This window comes from Giraffa tippelskirchi, chromosome 10, assembly GCF_054371585.1.
Source record: "Giraffa tippelskirchi isolate mGirTip1 chromosome 10, T2T-mGirTip1v1.2.pri, whole genome shotgun sequence".
NCBI lineage: Eukaryota > Metazoa > Chordata > Mammalia > Artiodactyla > Giraffidae > Giraffa > Giraffa tippelskirchi.
The window spans coordinates 140,336,940-140,364,494 of NC_137284.1; the positions used below are offsets into that span (position 1 = coordinate 140,336,940).

The following is a 27,555-nucleotide window of genomic DNA, read 5'->3' on the forward strand; positions in this document are numbered from 1 at the left end:
CAAGCTGCAAGCCACCATGTTGTGAATAACTTTTGGAGACAGAAATCTCTGGCCAACAGGCAGCAAGGAACTGAGCCTTCCAGAAACCATGTGAGTGAGGCTGAACACAGATTCTCCAGCCCAGTTAAGACTTAAGATGACTGTAGCCCCAGACAACAGTTTGACTACTGACTCTGAGCCGGAACCACGTAAATGGCTCTTAGATTCCTAGTGGTCAGAAACTGTGTGATACAAGTGTTGATTGCTTTAAGTTGCTAAATTTTGGAGTAATTAGCTACACAACAACAGATATTATACTTATGTACATTTTTGCATCTCCTGGCTACCATGCTACTCCAAGCTACCTACATTTCTTATCTGGATAATGAAAAGGTATCCCTTTTCCCACTCTGTCCTCCAACAACCTGTCATCCTCATTTATATTCTTTAAATAAACTTAGTTCAGATCCCTTTCCTGTTTAACACCCTTCAGTGATTTCCTATATGACTTACAATGAAACCCAGTTCCCCATGATACTCCTTCACGATCTGATTTCAGTCTTTATCTCCAACTTATTCTCATGCCTCTCTTCCCATTTCTTACTGTCTTTCAGCCACACTGGCCCTTCATTTTACACAAAGAACTTTGTGTTTCTTTTATGGTTAGATGGTCTTGAGGGAAAGAGGTACATTTTTAATATCAAGAGAACAAGATTCTAGTAACATTGCTCAAAACAAAAATGACTTTTGCTACATCTCTGACAAGTGTTCATCAAGCTTAGAAGTCAAGTAGTGTAAAGTGTAAAAATAGGTGCTTTTGCTTCTGGCAATATGTTGGGATAAACAAGGAGAGAATACCTTCCCAGTACAGAACAACTAAAAATTCTGTATAAAACATAAAACATATTTAAAGTGTGGCCGAGCTAGTAAGAGATAAGGAATATAATCAGAAAAAAATCAAGATAAGGAAGTACAGTTTAATGGGGATAACTAAACTACAGAGTCATGACCTTGTGACAATCTGTGGATTTCCTGGTAGTCTAGGGCTATACATACAAGAGACCAGAGGTAAAAATCCAAGATCCCAAGAAAAATAGGACTTTTATTAACTGGGAATCCTACAGGTGATATCTCAGCAGTCCCATCAAAGGAGATTTATTTGGTTCAACCTTGACCCTTGGAGTAGGAATGTGCCAGGGAGAAAAAAGTTTCCCCTAATATTTCCTGTGCCACAAACTAATACTTATGATGATACAGAGCTGTAATTCATACCACCTGTGAGGCCAGAAGGAATAAATGAAGAATACCAAGCTTATTTCAAATTTCTCTTAGACTGGACAGTGTGCCAGACACCTGGTAGAAGAAACACAAATTCTCTCTGAAAAAAAAAAAAAATTCTCTCTGAAAATTCAACTCAGACCTCTTGTTATTTTCAGAAATGAACAGCAAAATCACTGAACACACGGGAGTACAAGCCCATATTAGTAAGAGTCAACAGAAACAATACACTGCAGAACCAGACCCATACAATCTGCAGGTGCTGAACTATCAGAAAAAAATTGTTAACAAGTAAGTTTAACATAGTTAAAGAAATAAGGGGATTTACAGTAATGCAAAGAGCAAAAGATTAGCAAAGCTGAACAAACCTATTTTTAAAAAACTCAAATATAACATCATGAAATGAGTATTATGACATATGAAATTTAAAACTCATAGGAAGACTTAAACAGCAGAGTAGACACAGGAAAAATACACCTATTAAATTGGAGAATATAGCTAAAGAATTATCTAGAATGTATCAATCAAAAAAGGTGAAAAACATAAATAAGAGGTTAAGATACATGAATGAGAGAATGAAAAGACGCAACTTACATCTAACTGGGGTCCAGAAGATGCAAATTGGAGCTTTTGAACTGTGGTGTTGGAGAAGGCTTTTGAGAGTCCCTTGGACTGCAAGGAGATTCAACCAGTCAATCCTAAAGGAAATCAACCCTGAATATTCATTGGAAGAACTGATGCTGAAGCTGAAGCTCCAATATTTTGGCCACCTGATGCAAAGAACTGACTCACTGGAAAAGACCCTGATGCTGGGAAAGATTGAAGGCAGGAGGAGAAGGGGACAACAGAGGATGAGATGGTTTGATGGCATCACCGATTTGACGGACATGAGTTTGAGCAAGCTCCAGGAGTTGCTGATGGGCAGGGAAGCCTGGCGTGCTGCAGCCCATGGGGTCACAAAGAGTTGGACACAACTGAGTGACTGAACTGAACTGAGATGTAAATAGGGAGGAAAAGAAAGAAGAAATATTTGAAAAGAAGACAACTTAGAATTTTCCAGAGGTGACACTACTTGTCAGTTTGAAGGAAAATAACTATACAAAAAAGATCTTCACGACACAGATAATCACGATGGTATGATCACTCACCTAGAGCCAGACATCCTGGAATGTGAAGTCAAGTGGGCCTTAGGAAGCATCACTACAAACAAAGCTGGTGGAGGTGATGGAATTCCAGTTGAGCTATTTCAAATCCTGAAAGATGATGCTGTGAAAATGCTGCACTCAATATGCCAGCAAATCTGGAAAACTCAGCAGTGGCCACAGGACTGGAAAAGGTCAGTTTTCATTCCAATCTCAAAGAAAGGCAATGCCAAAGAATGCTCAAACTACAGCACAATTGCACTCATCTCACACACTAGCAAAGTAATGCTCAAAATTCTCCAAGCCAGGCTTCAGCAATATGTGAACCGTGAACTTCCAGATGTTCAAGCTGGTTTTAGAAAAGGCAGAGGAACCAGAGAGCAAATTGCCAACATCTGCTGGATCATTGAAAAAGCAAGAGAGTTCCAGAAAAACATCTATTTCTGCTTTATTGACTATGCCAAAGCCTTTGACTGTGTGGATCACAATAAACTGTAGAAAATTCTGAAGGAGATGGGAATACCAGACCACCTGACCTGACTCTTGAGAAACCTGTATGCAGGTCAGGAAGCAACAGTTAGAACTGGACATGGAACAACAGTCTGGTTCCAAATAGGAAAAGGAGTACGTCAAGGCTGTATATTGTCACCCTGCTTATTTAACTTATATGCAGAGTATGTCATAAGAAACGCTGGGCTGGAAGAAGCACAAGCTGGAATCTAGACTGCTGGGAGAAATATCAATAACCTCAGATATGCAGATGACACCACCCTTATGGCAGAAAGTGAAGAAGAACTAAAGAGCCTCTTGATGAAAGTGAAAGAGGAGAGTGAAAAAGTTGGCTTAAAGCTCAACATTCAAGAAAACTAAGATCATGGCATCTGGTCCCATCACTTCATGGCAAATAGATGGGCAAACAGTGGAAACAGTGTCAGACTTGATTTTGGGGGGCTCCAAAATCACTGCCGATGGTGACTGCAGCCATGAAGTTAAAAGACGCTTACTCCTTGGAAGGAAAGTTATGACCAACCTAGACAGCATATTAAAAAGCAGAGACATTACTTTGCCAACAAAGGTCTGTCTAGTCAAGGCTATGGTTTTTCCAGTAGTCATGTACAGATGTGAGAGTTGGACTGTGAAGAAAGCTGAGCGCTGAAGAATTGATGCTTTTGAACTGTGGTGTTGGAGAAGACTCTTTAGAGTTCCTTGGACTGCAAGGAGATCCAACCAGTCCATTCTAAAGGAAATCAGCCCTGGTTGTTCATTGGAAGGACTGATGTTGAAGCTGAAACTCCAAAACTTTGGATACCTCATGTGAAGAGTTGACTCATTGGAAAAGACCCTGATGCTGGGAAGGATTGGGGGCAGGAGGAGAAGGGGACGACAGAGGATGAGATGGCTGGATGGTATCACTGACTCGATGGACATGAGTTTGGGTGGACTCTGGGAGTTGGTGATGGACAGGGAGGCCTGACATGCTGCAATTCATGGGGTCGCAAAGAGTTGGACACGACTGAGCGACTGAACTGAACCTATTCCAAGCAGGACATATCGTAATGAAGCTATAGACAACCAAAGTCAAAAAAGATCTTAAAAGCAGCTTTTTGACTTTGGTTTTCTATAGCTGAGGGGCATGGTAGGGTGGGGAAACACTGTTCAAGGAACAATGATTAGACTGACAGCTGACCTCAACAGCAACAATGAAAGCCAGAAGTCAGGAGAATAACATCTTTAAAATGCTGAAAGGAAATCACTGACATCTCAGAATTGTATTAAATATATGCATTGAAACTATTCTTCAAGAACAAGAGAAAATACGGCATTTCCAGACATACAAAATCAGAGTTCATTCCTCACTAAAGGAATGTCTGAACTAAAAGATGTACATTAGGAAGAAGGAAAATGATATCAGAAAAAAAAAGACAAAAATAAAGAAGAACTACTGAGCAACAAGAAACAGTAAACTTGTAGGTAAATAAAAATAAATATGACTGTATGAAACATAAGGCAGGAGTAAAATAAATTCAAGTTGAGAACTAACAAAAGGAAAAAAAAAAAAACCTTCCACTCACTGAGTTTAGTTTCTAATGGGGAGAGACTGAAAGCCAGTAATTAGCAGAGTTTAAAGAAATAAAAAAGCAGATCATCCAAACAGTGACAAGTGCCACACAAAAAATTTAAATGTGACGTGAGGGCTGAAGACTTGGGGCTCACTTCAGAATTAGTGAAGAGGAAAGGTGACTTTTTAAAAATAATTTTACCTTATTTCTTTATTTTATTTTTGGCTGTGCTGGGTCTTCATTGCTACACGGGCTTTTCTCCAGTTGCTGTGAGTGGGGGCCACCCTCCAGTTGCAGCGCACAGGCTTCTTCTTGCAGTGGCTTCTCTTGTTGCAGAGCACGGGCTCTAGACTGTGAGGGCTTTAGGAGTTTTGATGCACATGGGCCCTGTTGCTCCTAGGCATGTGGGATCTTCCCAGACCAGGGATCAAACCTGTGTCTCCTGCATTGGCAGGTAGATTCTTTACCACTGAGCCACCAAGGAAGTCCAGGAAAGGTGACTTTAAGCTGAAATGTGAATGACAGGAAGGAGCCAGCAACATAAAGTCACAGAAAAAGGGAGGCAGAGAGAAGAAATACTGCAAAAGTCCCCTATCTGACTCATTTTCTGAGTCTCAATTTCCTCACCTATAAGATGGGGATGATATTTCCCTCATATTTGCCATGAGGCTTGAATGAGCCTTTGTATATAAAGTATTTTAAAATATTTAAATTATCATATATGTGGTAATTTTATTGAGGCAGTCTAGTTTCCTGTAAAGAATACAGATTTTTGGAGCAGCCAGACCAAGACCTGACCATTTCTGTATGAACACGCTGAGATCCAGTGTCCTTATTTGTTAAATGGAAATGATGTGGTTGCCATAAGGATTAAAGGGTAAAGCATTCACACAGAGCCTAGTACTGTGCTGGCACAGAGAAAAACTTCATAACTATTAGTTTCCTTCCTTTTTCTCTGCTAAAATATTACCTTTTTTGTAAAGGCTCCAATGTCCTCCTCATCCTCCACAACCCAATTCCAGTCAGAAATTCTCTCTCTTCTCTGCTTTCCCACTGTTCATTACCTGTAATTATCTCTCAATAACCAATTCTTTTGTTTTTCCATTTCTCCCCAGGAGTCTACAAAAATCATCCCACAGACTTTTTTCTATCCATCTTTTACCCCCCGCAGTACCTAGCTAGGAGAAGGTGATGGCACCCCACTCCAGTACTCTTGCCTGGAAAATCCCATGGATGGAGGAGCCTGGTAGGCTGCAGTCCACGGGGTCTCGAAGAGTCGGACATGACTGAGCGACTTCACTTTCACTTTTCACTTGCATGCATTGGAGAAGGAAACGGCAACCCACTCCAGTGTTCTTGCCTAGAGAATCCCAAGGACGGGAGAGCCTGGTGGGCTGCCGTCTATGGGGTCGCACAGAGTTGGACACGACTGAAGCGACTTAGTAGCAGCAGCAGCAGCAGCAGCAGCAGTACATAGCTTAGGGTCCTGCCTATCATAGGTATTTAGTAAGATGCTTAAATGAATGGAAGAAGGAACATATGAATTAGAGTCAGAACATCTCCATCACCAGAAACCCAGATATTGTATGGCAATTGCTCTTCAAAGCATTTCTCTCATATCAAGTCAAAATCTGCCAGTGGTAGATTTTCATAAAAAAGACCCAAGGAATCACATCTCTAGTATCCATATACTGATATTGTCTCCTTCCACCTTGACCTTGCACTTGGCCGTACAACTCACTTTGACCAATGGGACAAACATGGTACAGGCACAGGCTTAGTGCTGTGTGCCTTGGGCTTTTCCTCTTGGATCACTGCCATCAACATGAAAGGAAGTTCAATTTTGCCTCCGTGAAGATGAAAGAGTATATGGTCTGCAGGACCCAACTGGGACCAGAGCCTTGCCAATCCACAATAGGACTGTAGTCACATTAGCCCAGGCAAAACCAGCAGAAGAACCACCCAACCAACCCATAAAATGGCAAGAAACAATAAATCATTGCATTAAACTAGTATGTTTTGGGGGTGGTTTGTAATACAGAAATAGATACAGAAACACTTCCCCTCCTGGCAGTGTGCCTCCCAGACAGGCGGTAATCCCATTAGTCTAGACACTCTGCTTCTATCCATGTGCAAAGTCAGTTCTCTGTGACTTTTCTGACATCTCTATCACTTTGGTAGCTTGCATGGCACTCGGGTTCATAAAACCCAGGGCTTTTCTCAGAAACTGTTGTGAACTCACTTCTTCCAAATCTTGAACATGAAATTTGATACGTCTGAACCTATGTGTGGTTTCCTACTAAAATGATCCTGATAGTTTTGGCCTGTTGGGGGCTATCTAAATCTGAATTCTACATAGCAATGGGCCTCTGCACTATTAATTTCAATGGTCAAGTCTCAGTCTTTATTTTATTGATATATCAGCAGCATCTGACCTAGCTGATCACTCTCTCCTTCCGGGGATGCTTTTGTTTTCCTTTCTTTCTTTATTATTATTATCATTTTCTTTTTTGGCAAGATCTTAGTTCCCTGTCCAGGGATTGACCCTGTGCCTCTTGCAGTGGAAACGTGGCATCCTAACCACTGCACTGCCAGGGAAGTCCCTGAAGATGCATTTTTCCCTTGGCCTCATGGGAATCCCTCTCTCTAGCTTCTCATTCTATCCCTTTGGATGCTCCTCTGTCTTTGCTGGGTCCTTGGATTTCTTCCCTTTTTTATATACCCTCCCTCCCATCTAAAGCCATCTATAGGCTGAACCACTCTTAACATTATTTCTCCAGTCCTAGCTTCTCTCTGAATTTCAGACTCCTATATCCACTGCTTACTGCTGCTGCTGCTGCTAAGTTGCTTCAGTCGTGTCCAACTCTGTGCGACCCCATAGACGGTGGCCCACCAGGCCACCTTGAGAATCCTTGGGATTCTCCAGGCAAGAACACGAGTGGGTTGCCATTTCCTTCTCCAATGCATGAAAGTGAAAGGTGAAAGTGAAGTCACTCAGTCGTGTCCAACTCCTAGCGACCCCATGGACTGCAGCCTACCAGATTCCTCCGTCCATGGGATTTTCCAGGCAAGAGTACTGGAGTGGATTGCCATTGCCTTCTCTGAATGAGCTCACATGGGTAACAAATATACCGCCTGACAGCTGCCTGCTTTGACACCTCAGTGGCAGGGGAGCAACCAAGACAACAGGAGGCTCTGTCGGGTGGACAGGCTCGTGGTGGAGACGGAACAGGCCAGGCTCCTCTGTCCATGGAATTCTCCAGGCCAGAAGACTGGAATGGGTAGCTGTTCCCTTCTCCGGGGAATCTTCCCAACCCAGGGATTGAACCCAGGTCTCTAGCATTGCAGGTGGATTCTTTACCATCTGAGCCACCAGGAATACTGGAGTGGGTAGCCTATCCCTTCTCCATGGGATCTTCCCGACCCAGGAATCAAACCGGGGTCTCCTGCGCTGCAGGCAGATTCTTTACCAGCTGAGCTACCAGGGAATGACACAGCTACGTACATGCTAAAGGAATTCAGAGAAGGGAGAGTGCCACGCGGGGTAATCTCCGAGGGCTCCTCAGAGCAGGTGGGCTTTGAGTACTGAAGACAGACCGAGGGGCCCAAGGAAGCCAGTTCTGGGATGGAACACGCTTAGACTGCTGTGTGGTGTCTTGGAGTTGGGCCCCCCTGAATCGTGTTCAGGCTGGGGGCTGCTGGGTGATGTGTAGGAACCTGCTCATCTCCCCATGTCACTCCCAGTATTTGCCCCCTCCCATCAGAAAAGACATGAGGCCAGAGAGGGAGACATCAACAGGTCTAGAGCAGCACACTGTTCAGGGTTGCCATAGCAACCTCCTTTCCACACAACCCCCTGCCTTCTCACCAAATGTTTATCCCAGCAACATGGAGTAAGCCCTTAGACCCTGTTTGGCCCTGGGGAACACTCCCTCCCTTCCCTGCCCAGCTGGTCCAGCCACAGCCAGGGCCACGGAGGGGAGGGAGCGCACAAAGCTTTGGTTCCAGGAGAAGTTGGAGACCAGTCTTCAGCTACCATTTCCCCAGCTTCCCTTGCTCCAACCACTGAGTGGTACGGGGCTGGGGGATGAGGAGCTGTGATTTCAGGAAGTTGGAAAGACAGGAAGCAATAAAAGCCCAGAGACAGGAAGTAGGGGCAGAATAGGATCTAAAACCATATTTACCCATAACTTATTTTTGTTCTTAGCTATTAAGTAATTTTTTTTTTTTTTAAGTTAAAAACATCCTTTAATTAGAGGGAAATAGACACAACTAGCTCTTTGGATGTGAGCTCTGAAAGAGTTACCAAAACATCTGAGCAAGACTGGTCATGATCTTCATAAGCAAAAAGCTAGCTTTCTGGCGGTTCATTTAGGTTCTTTTTCTATTCCAGGTAATTTTATTGCAGAGCCTACGTGAATTAATAAAACTGTTTTTTCTCTCCATCAGGATAGCTCTAAAATCAATGGTGAAGGAAGAGTACTGCTCTCCATGGGTAAAATACATGTTCTTCTTACTGACACACTTCACGGTGGTTCTAACCTACTTCTAGTTACAACCTGAAGTCTAAACATAGCACTCCTGAGAACAATGACTCATCTGTGACATCACAGGTAAATAGACAACAAAAGTCTGTTTCTTCAAGCATGGTTAACTCATGGTTCTTAGAAGAGGGCATCTTCCCAAATGGAAGGCAAGTCACTTAGGCAAGAGAAGAGGTTTTTTTTTTAGTTCATTGATATAACATTTTTCTGCTGCATTCTTCTCCATAAATGAAAAGTTTAACTATTAGCAGCTGGCATTTGAAAATATCAGTCCTGCATAATGACACTCTACATTTCCATTCATTCTTTCCTCTCTTTGGTGAAGTTCTCTGTCTGAGATTCAGCTCAGATCTTTCATTAGCATTTTTTTCTGAGATTTTGGATATTTTACAGGTGGTTAAGCAATTGACAAACTTTTTAAACTTTTAGGCAAGTAAGTGCTCGGAGAGCTTGCAATCTTTAGTCACTTCCATGCTGACAATGAAGTCAGCTCTGTCATTTTCATAAGATCACCGGAAGCCTGAAGATTCACTGGCTCATTTGCATACAATAAGCATGCAAAAACTTAGAGCTAGCATTTTACAACATCAAAAGCACTTTCCAAACATTTACTCATCTTGTCATAAGCTTCTCAAGATCAGCTATCCTGAGAGACTCAGAGGTCTGTGTCTTGGCCATATTCCATCCCTGGTCCATATCAAAATAACTATACATCATAAAGATTTAACGGATTCGGTTGAATGGATGGATGACTTTCCTGAGCCATTCAGTGGAAATTCAAAGTCAAGAGGTTAAGAGGTGAAAAAATGAAAGTGAAATTTACTCAGTCGTGTCTGACTCTTTGTGACTCTTTGGATTTTATAGTCCATGGAATTCTCCAGCAAGAATACCGGAGTGGGCAGCCGTTCCCTTCTCCAGCAGATCTTCCTGACCCAGGAATCAAATGGAGGTCTCCTACACTGCAGAGGGATTCTTTACCAGCTGGGGGCTTCCCTGGTGACTCAGCTGGTAAAGAATCCATCTGCAATGCAGGAGACCCGGGTGCGATCCCTAGGTTGGGAAGATCCCCTGGCAAAGGGACTGGCTACCCACTCCAGTATTCTGGCCTAGAGAATTCCATGAACTGTATAGTCCATGGGGTCGCAAAGAGTTGGACACGACTGAGTGACTTTCACTTTCACTTTTCTTTACCAGCTGAGCTACCTGGGCTAGTAAGTATCACAGTCTAGACATAAGGACAAATCTTTGGCCACTATTAAGCTGTCCAGGCTCCAAGTAAACCATTACCTTGTTAGAAAAAAAAAAAAAGGAATGTTAGTACCAGCAGTTCTTTTTGGGGGTGGGACAGTAGGAAATGTTTGGTTTACAAAGAGTTTAAATGTCCCAATTGAAAAATCTTAGGGATTATATACGAGATACAGCCTGGAATCATGTGAAGACAGAGCTAGAAACATGTTAGGCCCAGGCCCAGTACTATTCTTCACTACTGCAACCTACTTTGCATTGTTGCTGTGAGCATTAAATGAAAATGCGTGATGGTTAATTTCTTGTGTCACTTTGGCTAGCTTGTGGTATGCAGCTGTTTGGGTGAACATCAGTTTAAATGTTCCTATGAAGGCATTTTTCAGATGTGATTAATATTTAATTCAGTAGACTTTGAGTAAAGTAGATTACCCTCCATATGTGGGTGGGTCTCATCTAATCAGCTGAAGGCCTTGAGAGCAAAGACTAAGATTTTCTGAAGGAGAAGGGATTCTCCTCAAGCCTGTAATACACAAAATGTGCCTGATTCTCTAGTCTGCTGAGGAATTCAGATTCAGGACTGCAGCATGAACACTTCCCTGAGTTTCCAGCCTACTGGCCTGACCTACAGGTTTCAGACTTGCCAGTCCCCATGATTACTAAGCTAGTTTCTTAATACCACTCTCTAGTTTTCCAGTAGTCATGTACAGATATGCGAGTTGGACCATAAAGAAGACTGAGTGCCAAAGAATTGATGCTTTCTAACTGTGGTGCTGGAGAAGACTCCTGAGAGTCCCTCGGACAGCAAGGAGATCAAACCAGTCAATCCCAAAGGAAATCAAACCTGAACATCCATTGGAAGGACTGATGCTGATGCTGAAGCGCCAATACTTCGGCCACCTGATACAAAGAGCCGACTCATTGGAAAAGATCCTGAAAGATTGAAGGCAGGAGGAGAAGGGGATGATAGGGGATGAGATGGTTGGATGGCATCACCAACTCAATGGACATGAGTTTGAGCAAGCTCCAGGAAATAGTAAAGGACAGGGAAGCCTGGCATGCTCTGTAGTCCGTGGGGTCACAAAGAGTTGGACACAACTTAGCAACTGAACAGCAACTAGATATAGATAGATATATAGACACATAGATAATTAGATGAATGGTGTGGTGTGTGTGTGTGTACTATTGGTTCTATTTCTATGAAGATCCCTGATTAATATAGTAAAGTCAAGCTTCCACACAGCCCCCCAGAGAAAGTACCCAAATTTTCATTCTCTTTCATTACCTTCCCTGAATCTAATTCCATTTTCGTATCAAATGTATGAATGCCTGACTGCAAGATGCCAAATGGGGTAAAGATCCAGCAACGGTCAATGACCTTTTCAAGGCTGATAACAATATCAGGATCCAAATACCCATCTTCTGACTCATCATCTGTTTTTTCCTCCCCTTTCTGTTACCAACCCACCTTCCCATTCTGAATCCACCCAAATGCTACGCTCATTTAACTCCAGAAATCAGAGGTCCCCTCCAGCAAGAATGTAGCAGTCCCCAGGGCCACAATTACCCTCTAACCCTGGATGTTGACTTGGGATTTCTCTTCATCCTGGAAGCAGAGAGGATTTCAGTTTGCAGCCACACCTGAAGCTTATCATGCAGTGAGCTGGGCCCTTAGTCCAGTGTCCCTGCTGTGATACCTGCCTCTCCTGTGTCTCGAGCACTTTTTTTCTTCATTTTTTTTCTTGTTTGTGTTCCACTTGTCTGTGGTCAGTCAACTTAGTCACATAGCCAGCGTTAAAATGACTTGTACAGGAAAGGATTCTATTCCACTGCATAATTACCAACTGCAAGGTCTGGGGGTATGGGTGACCCAAGACCACCCTGATGTTCAAATATTCACTAGAAGGACTCCTAGAACTCACTGAAAGCCGTTACACTTGCAGTTATGGTTTCTTACAGTGGAAGGATGCAGATTAAAATCAGCCAAGGGACAAGGTGTATACAGCAGAATCGAGGAAAGTTCCACACATAGTGCTTCCATGGTGTTGTGAACGGCGTTAACTCCTCCCGGCAGTGATGTGTGACACACACACAGAGCACTGCCAACCAGGGATTCCCACCTGAGCCGTGGTCTGCAGAGTTTCCACCTGGGCTCCATGGCTCACTGCCATCACAGCTTGACCCCTCTAGAGCTAGAGTAGATACCACGTGGCTCAAAGCCCCAACTGTAAACCACACTGTACTGTGTGGCTTAAGGTCCCCATGTAAAAGAAAGACACTCTCATCAAGTGGGACATGCCAAGGGCCTTGAGATCACCTTCCAGGAGCTGAGAGCAAAGGCTAGATCTTTCCTTAGGTAAGCTTAATGTCTTTACTAGACACCTCCACAGCCCGAACCCATGGCGTATCAGTGGGTGCCATCAACTCTGGAGTGTTCTGCAGCCACCTACCACATTCCTAACTCTGGCCTATCCTTTTGGAAAGGAAGGTTTCTGTCTTAGAAGACCAGGGGAGGGACTGGGGATGACTCCATGCTCGCCATTCCCACCAATGACACTTACTGGGATGGCAGGTCAATGTGAGGTCCGCCAGGGGGTGCTCTGGCTTGCCCCTTGCCCTTCTTCACTGGAACACTCTGACAGGGGTTAGCCCCAACCCTGGTGTCAGCTCAGTACCCTTCCTGCCCCAATGAACTAACCAACTCATTCCTTTCTGCCTATTATACCCCCAACTCAATAGACAATGGCATCTTCACTCATTTAACAATGCCTCTTCTTTCAGCTGCAGAGCTTTCCACATCTGTTATGTCAGAAGCAATTCACCAGATTTGTGAAATTTACAAATTACTGACATTAAGTGGTAAAACAGCTTAAGTTTTACAAATGAAGACCCCAGAACACCTTGGAGGGGGGGCTCAAGACAAGTAACCCTTTTGCTACGTGTAAGGAAGAGAATTCAGACTAAGAAGAAGACAGCTGCAAGGAGGAGGATTAACCGAGACAGGTAAGGCAAGGGAGGACATGAGGGAGGCCCGGTGGGTGACACACGTGTGGGAGTTCTGCTCAGTGCACCATACATAGGGGTGAATAAGTAGGTACAAAGACCCCGAGCCTGATGCTGGGCATCACTGGCAAGGTGTGTGGGCACCCGCACCCCAGCTAAGCACTGCCCAGTGTCCTCAAGTGGATCTTCCCCTCTGCCTTAGCAATGGCACCCAGATAAGGTCATCTTCCTGGTTCCCTCCCTCTCTCTCTCAAGGAAGGAAAATAGGGCCTGCCTCAAGTCTGCCCTCCAGGGAGGGAAGAGGAATCAAAACAGTGAATCGGCTTTGCTAATTGCAACAAAGGTGTTAAAATCAACAACATTATCAAGCAACATTTTCCATTTAACAAGAGCCCCCATGCCTTCACTCACAAGACACCAGTGGCAGGAGAAACATTTTCACTTTCATAAGTGTCTTCCTTAGCCTAGCACAAACACTGCTGCAGAAGCCAAGAGGCAGAAAAGCTGACCAGCATGATACCTTTGTGCCATCTAACGTCCCTCCAAGAATCACGTAGACACAAAATATGCTAAAGAGATTCCGTGAGGAACCTGGGTTTGCCATGTTTCAAACGGAGCAGAATCTGCTTCTAGAAGCCTGGAGAGGCCAGCTTACCCCTGCCTTACCCTGGCCATGTCCCTCTGTGGGCAACTGGATCTGTCCGCCTTCGGTGTTCCCACAGAAGCCCGCTTGAGCACACCCAGCTCTTGTGGCTCTCTGCCTGGCATTCTCCTACGAAGTCTGGGGTAGGGTGAGACTTTGGCTTTTTCATCTCTGAGTCCTGCAGTGCTTAGCAGGTCAAAATGGAATTGCCAGCACTCTCCCTGGGCCACACTAGCCCTGGTTCTGATGCCCAAGCTATAGGGAAAGAGGGCCATCAGGTTCTCACTTCTTGATTAGATCGGGCCCATTTCCACTGGCTTCTAGAAAGAGGAGACCATGTGGGTGACCAGGGCCAAGTGCATAGCCCTCAGAAATAAAATGCAAACCGTGACAATCTCTGAAGACAAGATCTTGAGGACTGAAATCTCATCTTCCCAAATACTGAAGGGGCCAGATGATCAGAGATACTTGTCCCCAGGGGCACCCTGACAGCTGAGTTCAACACTGTCTCCCCCTGTTACAATGAAGATAGCCCCAACTAATAACCAGGGGTCAGGAGGACGTGGGTCAGGATTGGAATGTACTTTACACAGATGATTACCTTTCAAATGGTCCTATTAATCATCATAACACAAACAAGCAGCTGACCGGAGCTCCATTCCTGATTCCAGTATCCCAGGGGCCATGGACTTGGTCTTCCTCTGCCCCACCGCCAGGGGCCAGCAACCAAGGCGAGACCTGGTCGCTGCGAAGACACGCTGGCCCCATTTTCATCTCCACTCCGTCACCATTTCTCTGTGACCCTGAGCAGCCTAAACTCTTCTCCTCTGCTCACTTCTCTCAAAATGGTAGTAAACCCACTCCCCAGAGACGTCCTCTGGAGGAGGGAGGTGACACATGCCAGGAAGAGCCAGGCGCAAAGCACGCGCTGTTTTTATGTCTTACCTGAGAGCAACAGTCTCTCCGCCGTGTCTGCTGTGTTGGCTTTTCTGCCCATAATATTTGTGGTCGGATCATGTCTGTATTTAAAACCAAACACAATATTTAAGCCACCCGAAACAAGAAAACAAAGAGGGGAAAATTCCATCACATACTTTTTGGGGCTGTTTTTAAGTCTATTCATCCAGATGGTGATCATTAGCAGGATCGCCTGTCTGCACCTGTTACTGTTTATGTACACACTCCACCTATAGCAATGTTAGCAATGTGCTCGGAACGTTCTGGGTGAGTCTAACGAGTGATGCTCTGTAATCAGACACAGCCTATAGCTCTGGATATCACCCTTTAGTTTTCTGGTAGAGATAAAAATAGAGCTCTTGGTGCTACAGGGACCTGCAAAGTCAATGACAGGTTGGCCTGAGAACCTCAGGGACTCACATCTGTGCCTTTCGATTAAGCTGCTGCACACTGAATGCACGTCCCTACTTATAGCAAAAGCAGCTCCATCAGCCACTTGCTGTTTCCTAAAAATCCCTACACTAGGGCCCCACTCCAGATGCACCAATTTGAATTCTTTGGATGGTGCCTGGAAAAACATCTATTTTAAACACCCAAGTGATTCTGACACTGGGTTGAGCATGGGGGTCTTCTGGACTGAAAGAAGTGCAAGGCTTTGAGTGGAGACCTTGGTTCTGTTCCAGGCTTGGTGAGAACTTCTGCTCCTGCGTGTATAACTCTGGGCAAGTCACCATCCTCTGGGTCTGTCTTTCAGACAAGGATGTTGGACTAGGATAACTGAATTTCTGCTTGTGTTCCAGGAGCCTTACAGTTTCCTTGGAAGCTCCAGAAGTTGCTAAGTGGAAAGTAGCAGAAACAGAGTGGTTTGGGCTCTGGGTTCCTTACCTCAAGAGTTAATCGTGGGGCTGCTAAAAGTCTATTGACAGTGGTCTGACATTAAGCAAGATCAAGTGGGAACACCTGCCTGGGATGCGGGACATACACAGCCCTGGATGTGTTCAAGGTGGCTTGAATGAACAAGTTATTCCAGAAATCACATTTTTAAAATGTGAATCCCTGAGGGAATCAAGGATTTGGACTGTGGGACCTTGAGAGTAATATCACTTCATTTCTGGGAGTTGTGATCTCATCCTTCAAAGGAAGGGGTAAAACTAAACTCCATTTAAGGGTCTCATTTTTTGCTATTCGGGTGGTAAGCATGGTCTGCAATGCATCTGCACCCCTGCACTGTGAGCAGACTCAGGTAGGATGTTACCTGTGCCTAGAACCAGGGTGAGTCAGACGACCCCCTAGGAACCCAATGCACTGCCTTGACCTCATTACCATTTGCTGTGGAATGAATTGTGTTTTCCCAAATGCATAGGCTGAAGCTCTAATCCCAAGGTGACCATTTTTGAAGGTAATTAAGGGTATATGCTATCCCTTGGACTGCAAAGAGATCAAACCAGTCAATCCTAAAAGAAATCAACCCTGAATACTCATTGGAAGGACTAATGTTGAAACTGAAGCTCCAATACTTTGGCCACCTGATGCAAAGAGCCGAATCATTGGAAAAGACTCTGAAGCTGGGAAAGCTTGAAAGCAGGAGGAGAAGGGGGTGACAGAGGATGAGATGGTTGGATGGCATCACTGATTCAATGGACATGAACTTGGGCAAACTCCAAGAGGTGGTGAGAGACTGGGAAGCCTGGTGTGCTGAAGTCCATGGGGTCACAAAGTCAGACATGACTTGGCGACTGAACGACAACAACAAAGGGTATATAAAGTCATAAGGGTAGAGTTCTAAACTTATAGAACTGGTGTCCTTGGAAGATGAGACCCCAGAGAGCTCTCTTTCCACACAGGCATGTACCCAGGAAAGGCCGTGTGAGGACACAGTGTAAAGGTGGCTGTCTGCAAGCCAGGAAGGGAGTCCTCAGCTGAACCTGACCACGCTGGCACCCTGACCCCTGACTTCCAGCCTCCACTGCGAGAAAGTGGAGAAACGGTGAGAAAATAAATGTCTGTGGTTAAGCCCCCAGTCTGTGGTACACTGTTACGGCCGCCTGGGCTGAGATATCATCACACCGTGACCAGCTGGGTTCCTCGGCCACGGCGAGCTGAGGCAGGCCACAGGTGTGTATGCCGGGCTCCTTCTGCCTTGCGGCAGCTACTTCATCCTAAGAAAGTCACCTGCTCTTATTTAGGGTGTGTGTCTTGTCTCCCACACTACAATGCAAGCTCCCAGAGGGCCGGGGGTTTGACATCCTTTCTCTTTCTTGTTAGAAAAACTCTCACGGGGTCAGCCTCCCAGACGTCTTACCAGACCAAGTAGTAGACCCTCTGAAGTTAATGGTTCATGCCCCAGTCCCACTGCCTAGAGAGAGGACCTCGGCAGGTGGCGCACCTCCAGTTTCTAGCTCGGGGAGTTTGCTATGTGCTCTTTTCCTTCCGAGCCGCAGCTCAGTGAAGACCTGTTGATGGGGTGGCGGTGGGGAGGGAAGCAAAGGCTTCTGAAAGGTGTCTGGCTGCTTCTTACCCTCCAGGAGAGATGGAGCACAGCCCTCAGGGCCCAGCGTTGGGCGTCCTGGTGCGGTGGGACTTGCAACATGAACGGACTGGGTCCCTGTGAGCTGGGCTCAGCAGGGCCGGCGCTTCTGTGCTTCTCTCCAGGAGGTCTCGCAGAGTGAGGATGCCGTCTGCCAGGTCAGAGAAGGAGCCAAGTTGAAAAAGCACAATATTACCAAGGTTACAATTTTTGGGTTGGGTTCCTCTACTAATAAACACCTTCAAATTACTTGTCTGGAGCATTTACATTTGACTAAGCACTTTCATAAACAATGTCATTTATTCTTTACGACAACCCTGGGAGGCAGATCTTATCCTTGGCTTGTCGGCGGAAACAGCCTCAGTTGTGACAAACCAAATTCACATCAGTTTTGAACAGCAACACCGAGACATGAACCCCTATGTTTTAGTCCATGTCCAGTGTTCTGCTCCTAGGTTTGCTCCACTCAGAAATCAGGGTTAGCTATAAGCTACTTTGGGCTTCCCTGGCGGCTCAGTTGGTAAAGTATCCACCTGCAATACAGGAGGCCCTGGTTCGATTCCTGGGTCGGGAAGATCCCTTGGAGAAGGGATAGGCTACCCACACCAGTATTCTTGGGCTTCCCTGGTGGCTCAGACAGTAAAGAATTTGCCTGCAATGAGAGAGACATGGGTTCGATCCTTACATTGGGAAGACCCCTGGAGAAGGACATGGCAACCCACTCTAGCATTCATACCTGGAGAATCACCAAGGACAGAGGAGCCTGGCGGGCTACAGTCCACGGGGTCTCAAAGAGTCAGACACGACTGAGCAACTAAGAACAGCACAGCACATAAGCTACTTCTCAGCTCAGCCTGTGCCTTGGGATTCCATACTGTTGGGGCGGCGAGAAGAATTACCCAAGGCCCAAGGTAAGAGAAACCCAAGTAAGATGGTAAGTGTTGCGAGACGGCATCAGAGGGCAGACACACTGAAACTAAAATTACAGAAAACTAGCTAATCTGATCACACGGACCACAGCCTTGTCTATCTCAATGAAACTAAGCCATGCCGTGTGAGGCCACCCAAGGCGGATGGGTCATGGTGGAGAGGTCTGACAGAATGTGGTCCACTGGAGAAGGGCATGGCCAACCACTTCAGTATTCTTGCCTTGAGAACCCCATGAACAGTATGAAAAGGCAAAAAGATAGGACACTGAAAGATGAACTCCCCAGGTCGGTAGGTGCCCAATATGCTACTGGAGATCAGTGGAGAAATAACTCCAGAAAGAATGATGGGATGGAGCCAAAGCAAAAACGATACCCAACTGTGGATGTGATTGGTGATAGACGCAAAGTCCGATGCTGTAAAGAGCAATATTGCATAGGAACCTGGAATGTTAGGTCCATGAATCAAGGCAAATTGGAAGTGGACAAACAGGAGATGGCAAGAGTGAATGTCGACATTCTAGGAATCAGCGAACTAAGATGGACTGGAATGGGTGAATTTAACTCAGATGACCATTATATCTACTACTGTGGGCAAGAATCCCTTAGAAGAAATGGAGTAGCCATCATGGTCAACAAAAGAGTCCAAAATGCAGTACTTGGATGCAATTCCCAAAACGATAGAATGATCTCTGTTCGTTTCCAAGGCAAACCATTCGATATCAGGGTAATCCAAGTCTATGCCCCGACCAGTAACACCGAAGAAGCTGAAGTTGAACGGTTCTATGAAGACCTACAAGACCTTCTAGAACTAACACCCAAAAAAGATGTCCTTTTCATTATAGGGGACTGGAATGCAAAAGTAGGAAGTCAAGAAACACCTGGCATAACAGGCAAGTTTGGCCTTGGAGTACAGAATGAAGCAGAGCAAAGGCTAATAGAGTTTTGCCACGAGAACACACTGTAATAGCAAACACCCTCTTCCAACAACACAAGAGAAGACTCTACACGTGGACATCACCAGACGGTCAACACCGAAATCAGATTGATTATATTCTTTGGCAGCCAAAGATGGAGAAGCTCTATACAGTCAGCAAAAACAAGACCAGGAGCAGACTGTGGCTCAGATCATGAACTGTTTATTGACAAATTCAGACTTAAATTGAAGAAAGTAGGGAAAACCACTAATCCATTCAGGTATGACCTAGATCAAATCCCTTATGAGTATACAGTGGAAGTGACAAATAGATTTAAGGGACTAGACCTGATAGACAGAGTGCCTGATGAAGTATGGACAGAGGTTCGTGACACTGTACAGGAGACAGGGATCAAGAAAATCCCCATGGAAAAGAAATGCAAAAAAGCAAAATGGCTGTCTGAGGAGGCCTTATAGATAGCTGGGAAGAGAAGAGAAGCAAAAAGCAAAGGAGAAAAGGAAAGATATTCCCATCTCAATGCAGAGTTCCAAAGAATAGCAAGGAGAGATAAGAAAGCCTTCCTCAGCGATAAGTGCAAAGAAATAGAGGAAAACAACAGATTGGGAAAGACTAGAGATCTCTTCAAGAAAATTAGAGATACCAAAGGAACATTTCATGCAAAGATAGGCTCGATAAAGGACAGAAATGGTATGGACCTAACAGAAGCAGAAGATATTAAGAAGAGGTGGCAAGAATACACAGAAGAACTGTACAAAAAAGATCTTCATGACCCAGATAATCACGATGGTGTGATCACTCACCTAGAGCCAGACATCCTGGGATGGGAAGTCAAGTGGGCCTTAGAAAGCATCACTACGAACAAAGCTAGTGGAGGTGATGGAATTCCAGTTGAGCTATTTCAAATCCTCAAAGGTGATGCTGTGAAAGTGCTGCACTCGATATGCCAGCAAATTTGGAAGACTCAGCAGTGGCCACAGGACTGGAAAAGGTCAGTTTTCATTCCAATCCCAAAGAAAGGCAATGCCAACGAATGCTCAAACTACCACACAATTGCACTCATCTCACATGCTAGTAAAGTAATGCTCAAAATTCTCCAAGCCAGGCTTCAGCAATACATGAACTGTGAAATTCCAGATGTTCAAGCTGGGTTTAGAAAAGGCAGAGGAACCAGAGATCAAATTGCCAATATCCGCTGGATCATCGAAAAAGCAAGAGAGTTCCAGAAAAACATCTATTTCTGCTTTATTGACTATGCCAAAGCCTTTGACTGTGTGGATCACAATAAACTGTGGAAAATTCTGAAGGAGATGGGAATACCAGACCATCTGACCTGTCTCTTGAGAAACCTGTATGCAGGTCAGGAAGCAACAGTTAGAACTGGACATGGAACAACAGACTGGTTCCAAATAGGAAAAGGAGTACGTCAAGGCTGTATATTGTCACCGTGCTTATTTAACTTCTATGCAGAGTACATCATGAGAAACGCTGGGCTGGAAGAAACACAAGCTGGAATCAAGATTGCCGGGAGAAATATCAATAACCTCAGATATGCGGATGACACCACCCTTATGGCAGAGAGTGAAGAAGAACTAAAGAGCCTCTTGATGAAGGTGAAAGAGGAGTGAAAAAGTTGGCTTAAAGCTCAACGTTCAGAAAACTAAGATCATGGCATCTGGTCCCATTACTTCATGGGAAATAGATGAGGAAACAGTGGAAACAGTGTCAGACTTTACTTTTTTGGGCTCCAGAATCACTGCTGATGGTGACTGCAGCCATGAAATTAAAAGACACTTACTCCTTGGAAGGAAGGTTATGGCCAACCTAGACAGCATATTTAAAAGCAGAGACATTACTTTGCCAACAAAAGTCCGTCTAGTCAAGGCTATGGTTTTTCCAGTGGTCACGTATGGATGTGAGAGTTGGACGGTGAAGAAAGCTGAGTGCCGCAGAATTGATGCTTTTGAACTGTGGTGTTGGAGAAGAGTCTTGAGAGTCCCTTGGACTGCAAGGAGATCCAATCAATCCATCCTAAAAGAGATCAGTCCTGGCTGTTCATTGGAAGGTCTGATGTTGAAGCTGAAACTCCAATACTTTGGGCACCTCATGCGAAGGGTTGACTCATTGGAAAAGACCCTAATGCTGGGTAGGATTGGGGGCGGGAGGAGAAGGGGACGACAGAGGATGAGATGGTTGGATGGCATCACCGACTCGATGGACATGGGTTTGGGTAGACTCCAGGAGTTGGTGATGGACAGAGAGGCCTGGTGTGCTGCAATTCATGGGGTCACAAAGAGTCAGACACGACTGAGTGACTGAACTGAACTGAACTGAGGTGTGAAGTGAGCCATGTGAAAACTTAGATGGCTTTATGTAAAGGAGTGCTTCCAGGGAACCCTAACTCCTAGCAAGATGTCTTTTATTTTGTAAAGTGTGGGGCTGTTCTACAAGTCAAATTTGGGTAATACTACATATAGTCTTTCCTTTCTAGGAAATTATGTTAGCAATTAAAGGCTCTGAAAAGTCCTGCAATAAAGAAGGTGGTATAAATTTAATTCAGCATCTGATAACACAACTAATTTTTTTTAGCAGCATCCTGGTCGAGCGAGAAGGTGATGCAGGATGGAGAAATGTTGGTGGTTGAGAGAACAGTGGAGACAACAATATGCCATACATAAAGGATTATTGAATTGAAAGGAATGAAATGTACAATCATTGTCAAAAAAGCACGTTTAAATCCTCTCTTAAAACTTGTTGCTAAAAATACTTTAGCTAAGTCTCTTTAAAGCATTAACTCATGTCATTGTTCATGTGTAAGTATATTTTCACTTACAGGATTAGTAAACAAAACATCAATTGCTTTTGTTTTTATTTTATCTCATATTTTCTGTAAGTTCTCAGTTTACAAATAGGTATCATTTATAAACTAATTCAAAGCAAATAATTTTTTAAAATCTGTCATTCAATAGCTAAAGATTTAGGAAAGGGGTGGACCCTGGAGGACCCAGGGAACAGAACTGGGGACATCAAGGTATGGTCCACACCTTGGACCACACAGGACCAGATAGAACACAATATGAGGCCTTTAGAACCAACAGTGACTGTGTAGGTATGAAAACGGAGATTTCAGAGGTGCAGATTTCTGGATGGAGCAGCGCTGAGGCCCCAGGTCTGACCTCTATGTGTCCCTAGGTGGACTAGAGACCCTGGAAGGAGCGCAGAGACCAGAGAACCCAAAGGAAGACAGGCTGAAGAGCAGGACTCAGTTCACAAAGCAGGAAGTAGGGAGCAAGGGAGCAGCAGGGGTTGACTCGACAGCACTTCCATGGTAGGTTCCCATCTACCACGAGGTTGTGCTAGACCAGCGGGAAACACAGGGGAGCATGGGAGTGCGGACGGGAGTCTAGGTTTAACCCTTGCCCTCTGCCAGGCACTGTTCAAAGGTTCTGTGGTTGATTGGTTCAACCTCACACCAACACTTTGAGGAAAGGTCTACATCCCCGTCATATAGTTGGGGAAACTGAGGCAAAATGGACTAAATAGCTTGTCCGAGTTCACAGAACTAGTGACTGGCAGACCCAGCCTCTGTCTCCCCTGAGAGGGACCCCAGGGCCTATGTGTCGGGGAGGGCAGCCCCTCGCGCCCTGCAAAGGGAGGAAGAGAAAGACGCAGGCAGACCCTGGAGCCGCACGCTGGCAAAGAGCAGTGAGCGCTGCCTGGGAGAGTGAAGTGGACGGCCAGGGTGCGGGCTGGGGCTGGGAAGAGTCTAATCGAACCCCTCATGTTCCCAGGTGGATGGGGTCAGGGGCACGGGGTGGAGGAGTCCATTCCCAGGGTGGTTAGTTGGGTGGGGCTCAGCCCTTGCAGCCTGGCTGCTTACCCAGGGCTCTTTCCATTCCTCATGCCGCCTGTCAACTCGAGGTTGGGACAGATCCATGAGGAGGGCAGGGAGTGGGCTCTGGGGCCTTGTGGGGAAGATTCGCTGCTCTGAGGCGGGGAGCGCAGGCGAGGTGCTGGGCCAGAGAGGCCGCTGTGGGGATGGAGCAACAAGGAATATGAACCACTCCCCGCCATGTCGTCCCTTCTCCTTCCCCGAGTCAAGGAGAGAGCAGGCTCTGACACTGGCTCTGATAAACCAAAGGGCAAGTGAAGTATCTGGTGTGGGTAACCCAGAGCTGAGGCTTGGATGGTCTGACGAGCTCATCAGTGACTCTGGGGGGGCCTCCTGGGAGGAACAGGACCACAGGAGGGAAGGGGTACACCACACGAGGGCCCCGTAGGCAGGGGCAGCTCAGAGCAGCAGAGACACATGTGCAGCAGGAGGAAGGGGGTCACAGAGACGAGGTGAGAAAGACACCACGGTGCCCCTGGCCAGGCACACACGTGCACCCACACACACAGCCTCTGGGCAGCCCAGGTGGAGAAGGCGCCTCCCTGAGCACAGATGTGTGTGGGTGTCCTGCTGATGCCCATGAAGGAGCAGCGGGACAGCTACATGTTCGCCTGTGACCATCTTTTCTTCCGCCTCCACTTTGCTCTAGGATGCTCCTTTACCCCCCACACAACACCTTCTCCCTCTGTTGGATTCCCTTCTCTAACACCGCTCCCCTTCGCTCCCCATCCCTCCCTTGCTGGCCCTACCTACACCCCTAGGTGTAGCAGAATGGAGCTGCTGTTGATGCTCACAGCCAGGGGCTCCTAAGGCCGTGTTCACAGGTACCCTGGGTTCACAGGTTCACACACTGACGTGTACTCAAGTAAAACATCCACAACAGTGTCTGGATGTGGTAAGCACTAGCCTTAGCTCTTTCCTCCAGGCAGTTCTCTGCCAAAGGCACGAACACTGAGGACCATTTAACTTCCAGTGTATTTTAAAAGGTCACGATATCCCCAGTGCAATGATGCTCCCAGTTTAACAACCAAAAGAAGAGTGGCAGCTAGGAAAGCGATGCTACGGTTCAAATCCATAGCTGGTCACTTGGTCTGTCGGTTTTTGAGCTGATTTCCCCAAATGGCACCCCATCTTTCCCCAAATGGCACCTCAGATGCCACTTCTTTCATCCCCAGGTGTCCTGGGAGGGGGGGTACATGGAGGGCCTGGGTGGCAGACTTACAGCACAAGAATAGAATGGGGGTCTGAGTTATTTCTCCTCTTCCAAAAAAAAATTACACTCATGAAAGAATGAAATTAGACTTCCTCATCCCGTATATAAAAATTAACTTAAAATGGACCCTGGACCTAATGTGAAAGCTAAAACTATAAAACTCTTAGAAGAAAATAAAGAAGTAAGTTTTCATGACCCTGATCTAGGCAACAGTTTCTTAGGTCTGGCACCCAAACCTCAAGCCACAAAATTAAAAAAAAACAAACTGATTTAGAAATATATTGGACTTCATAAAAATCAAAAGTTTGTGTGCTACCAATGACACAGTGAGTAAGTGAAAAGACAATCCACAGAATGGGAGAAAAGATGTGCAAATCCCGTATCTTATAAGTTATTTGTTTCCAAAATATGTAAAGAATTCTTACAACAAAAAGGTAAGTAACCCAATTTTTTAAACGGACAAAGAACCTGAACAGATATTCTTCCAAAGAAGATTTAAAGCTGCCTAAAATGTACATGAAAAGATCCTGTTGGTCATCAAGGAAATGTAAATCAAAAACTCAGCATAATCCCATTAGGATGGCTGTGCTCCAAAAGACAGACAGTAAGTACTATTGAGGATACCAAGAAATTAGAGCCCTCATGTCCTGTGGGTAGGATTGTAAAGTGGTGCAGCCACTCTGGAAAGCAGTTTGGCAGTTCCCCAAACCTTAAGCATAGCTACCCTATGACCCAGCCATTCCACTCCTAAGTATACACCCAAGAGAAACGGAAACGGAAGTCTGTACAGAAGCATACACACTAATATTCACAGAAGTATTTTCCTTAAGGGCCAAAAAGTGGAAACCACCCAAGTCTTCATCAATAAAATGTGGGACAGTCATATAATGGAATATCATTGGATAATAAAAAGGAATGAAGTTCTGATACACGCCACAATATGGGTGAACCTTGAAGACGTAGTGCTGAAAGAAGCCAGTCACAAAAGACCCCATATTGTATGATTCCATTTACATGAAACATCCAGAATAAGTAAATCTATAAAGACACAGAGTAGATTAGTGGTTTCCTGGGGCTGAGGATTTGAGAATAGAGTAGATAGGGAGTGATTGCTAATGGCCATAGGGTTTCTTTCTGGGGTGATGAAAATGCAATAAAATTAGATTGTGGTGATGGTTTCCTGACCTGTGAATATACTAAAAGACACTGAAATGTGCACTTACAAGGAGTGAATTGTATGGAATGTGAATTATATTTCAACAAAGCTGTGCTTTTTAAATTAATGGAATTGGTGTAACCCCATTTTTAAACTAAACAGGCCAACCAAAACGTCAAGTCTTACTTTTGACTGGAAACTCTCAGTTTGGCGATAATGATGATCTGATAGCAACAACTAGTTGGTTTGTTGAACTAGATACATTTCAGTTAAATACTTGAGTATTTACATTCTGCCGGGCCAGGTGATAACATTGGTGAAGTAAAGTAATAAAGAAATGACTTAGGATGCAAGTAGTTGGTTAAACAACTCCTGGAACCATGACGGAAGACATAATGGGCTAAAAAAGCTCTTAGCTGGGTGGGAAGCTCTGGACCAAGAAGACAGTCAGGCCACGTGGCCTCTAGCCTCACCACCAAGAACAAGGGGTATTTTGATGCCTCTGAGCCCCCAGCTTGGGCCTGGGGAAAGCTTCTCAGTCTGAGAGGAAGGGCTAGGTCCCTTGGGCATCCAGGAGTCCTCTCGCATCACCCACTGTTGACTATGTAATCTCCCAACTGGCGTCTTAAGTGGCCTAAGAGTTCCTTTTTCTAGAAGATGCTGTGTCCATCCCCAGCACAGGCCGACAGCTCCTAGCACTGGTGACCACACCCCTCAGAGCTCAAGGCAGCCCTGCCCCCTCCTGCCATGATGGAGAGCATCACTGCTAATGAGCTTGGAGAAGCAGGATAAAGTGTGTGATGAAATTCACAGATGATACTAATTTGGGAAGTGTAGGAAACACCAGCTCTAGGAGAGAAAGCAAACAATCTGTGGAGGGAGAGGTTAGAAATCCAGACAAGCTATCATCAATTGAGGCGTGCTAGAAAACAATGCCCGTGAGTAAACACCGCTGGCAGAAAAGAAGGAGCAGAAGCTGCTTCCTTGAGGCCTAAGAGGCACGAGTGTTGATGTTGCCTCATGGTGATAATCTACAGCACGAGAGATAGGGGAGTGCCAGAAGAAAAGACTGTGCAATTTGGAGCCATTAGTTTAGCAAAACAGAGCATGCCAACTCTTCTAGCAAAGTCCTTGGTCCTACCATGATGGGAGCAAAACCCTTCTTTTTCAAAGGTATTTTTATGTCTGCTGGCATTCTCCTGGGTGGCAATCACAGGAATTTTGAAAACATAAAGATTTGTCAGGAGGCTCTACAAATGTTGCCTACTGAGGCTTTAGAGGTGAGGATCTGGGACAGCTGAGCAGGGCAGAGCACAGCCAGCTGGTCAACAGCAACACAGTCCTGTAACATGAAGACAAGCTGGCCAGGTCTTCCTTGGTGGCTCTGTGATGAGGAGTCTGCCCGCCAATGCAAAGACACGGGTTTGATCCCTGGTCCAGGAGGATCCCACATGTCACAGGGCAACTGAACCAGTGTGCCACAACTATTGAGCCTGTGCTCTAGAACTTGGGAGCTGCAAGGACTGAAGCCCATGTGCCCTAGAGCCCATGCTCAGCAACAAGAGAAAGCCACCACCATAACTAGAGAGTAGCCCCTGCTAGCCACAACTAGAGAAAATCCTACATGGCAATGAAGACCCAGCACAGTCAAAAATAAATAAAATTGTATATGTGTGTGTGTGTGTGTGTGTGCAATCAGATGCAGCCAAATAAATTTTAAAAAAGAAAAAACCTGGCCAAGTCTGGGGACAGGGTTGTGGAGTCAAGGAGGAAGAATGGGCAGAGCATAAAGGCAGACCCCTGGCAGGTGTAGCTGAGGCAGGGGGAAGGGGATGGAAGCATCACAGACACCTGATGGCGAGCTGGGGCTGGGTGAGGAATGCCAGGTGCTAGGGACTCAACTGTGTCTCCTCTGAATTCATATTCAGGTCAGTCTCTCTGTCGTGTCCAAATTCATATGTTGAAGGCCTAAGCTCCAATGTGATGGTAATTGGAGATGGGGCCTTTGGAAGGCCAGATGAGGGCGTTAGGGTGGGGCCCTTATAATGGGATTAGTGA

At 45.4% G+C, this 27,555-nt stretch overlaps 1 protein-coding gene across 1 annotated transcript in view; it reads right to left on the reverse strand.

Moving 5' to 3' along the window:
• The window catches only part of PLXNA4 (plexin A4), a 648,412-nt gene extending 630,886 nt beyond the window's left edge, over nt 1-17,526 (reverse strand). The window contains exons 1-2 of the mRNA XM_081532910.1: nt 17,367-17,526; nt 14,837-14,910 (exon numbers count right to left, since the gene is read on the reverse strand). The gene's annotated coding sequence lies outside the window, so the exon portion shown is untranslated. The remainder of the gene's footprint in view (nt 1-14,836; nt 14,911-17,366) is intronic.
• Nucleotides 17,527-27,555: the final 10,029 nt, after the last annotated feature.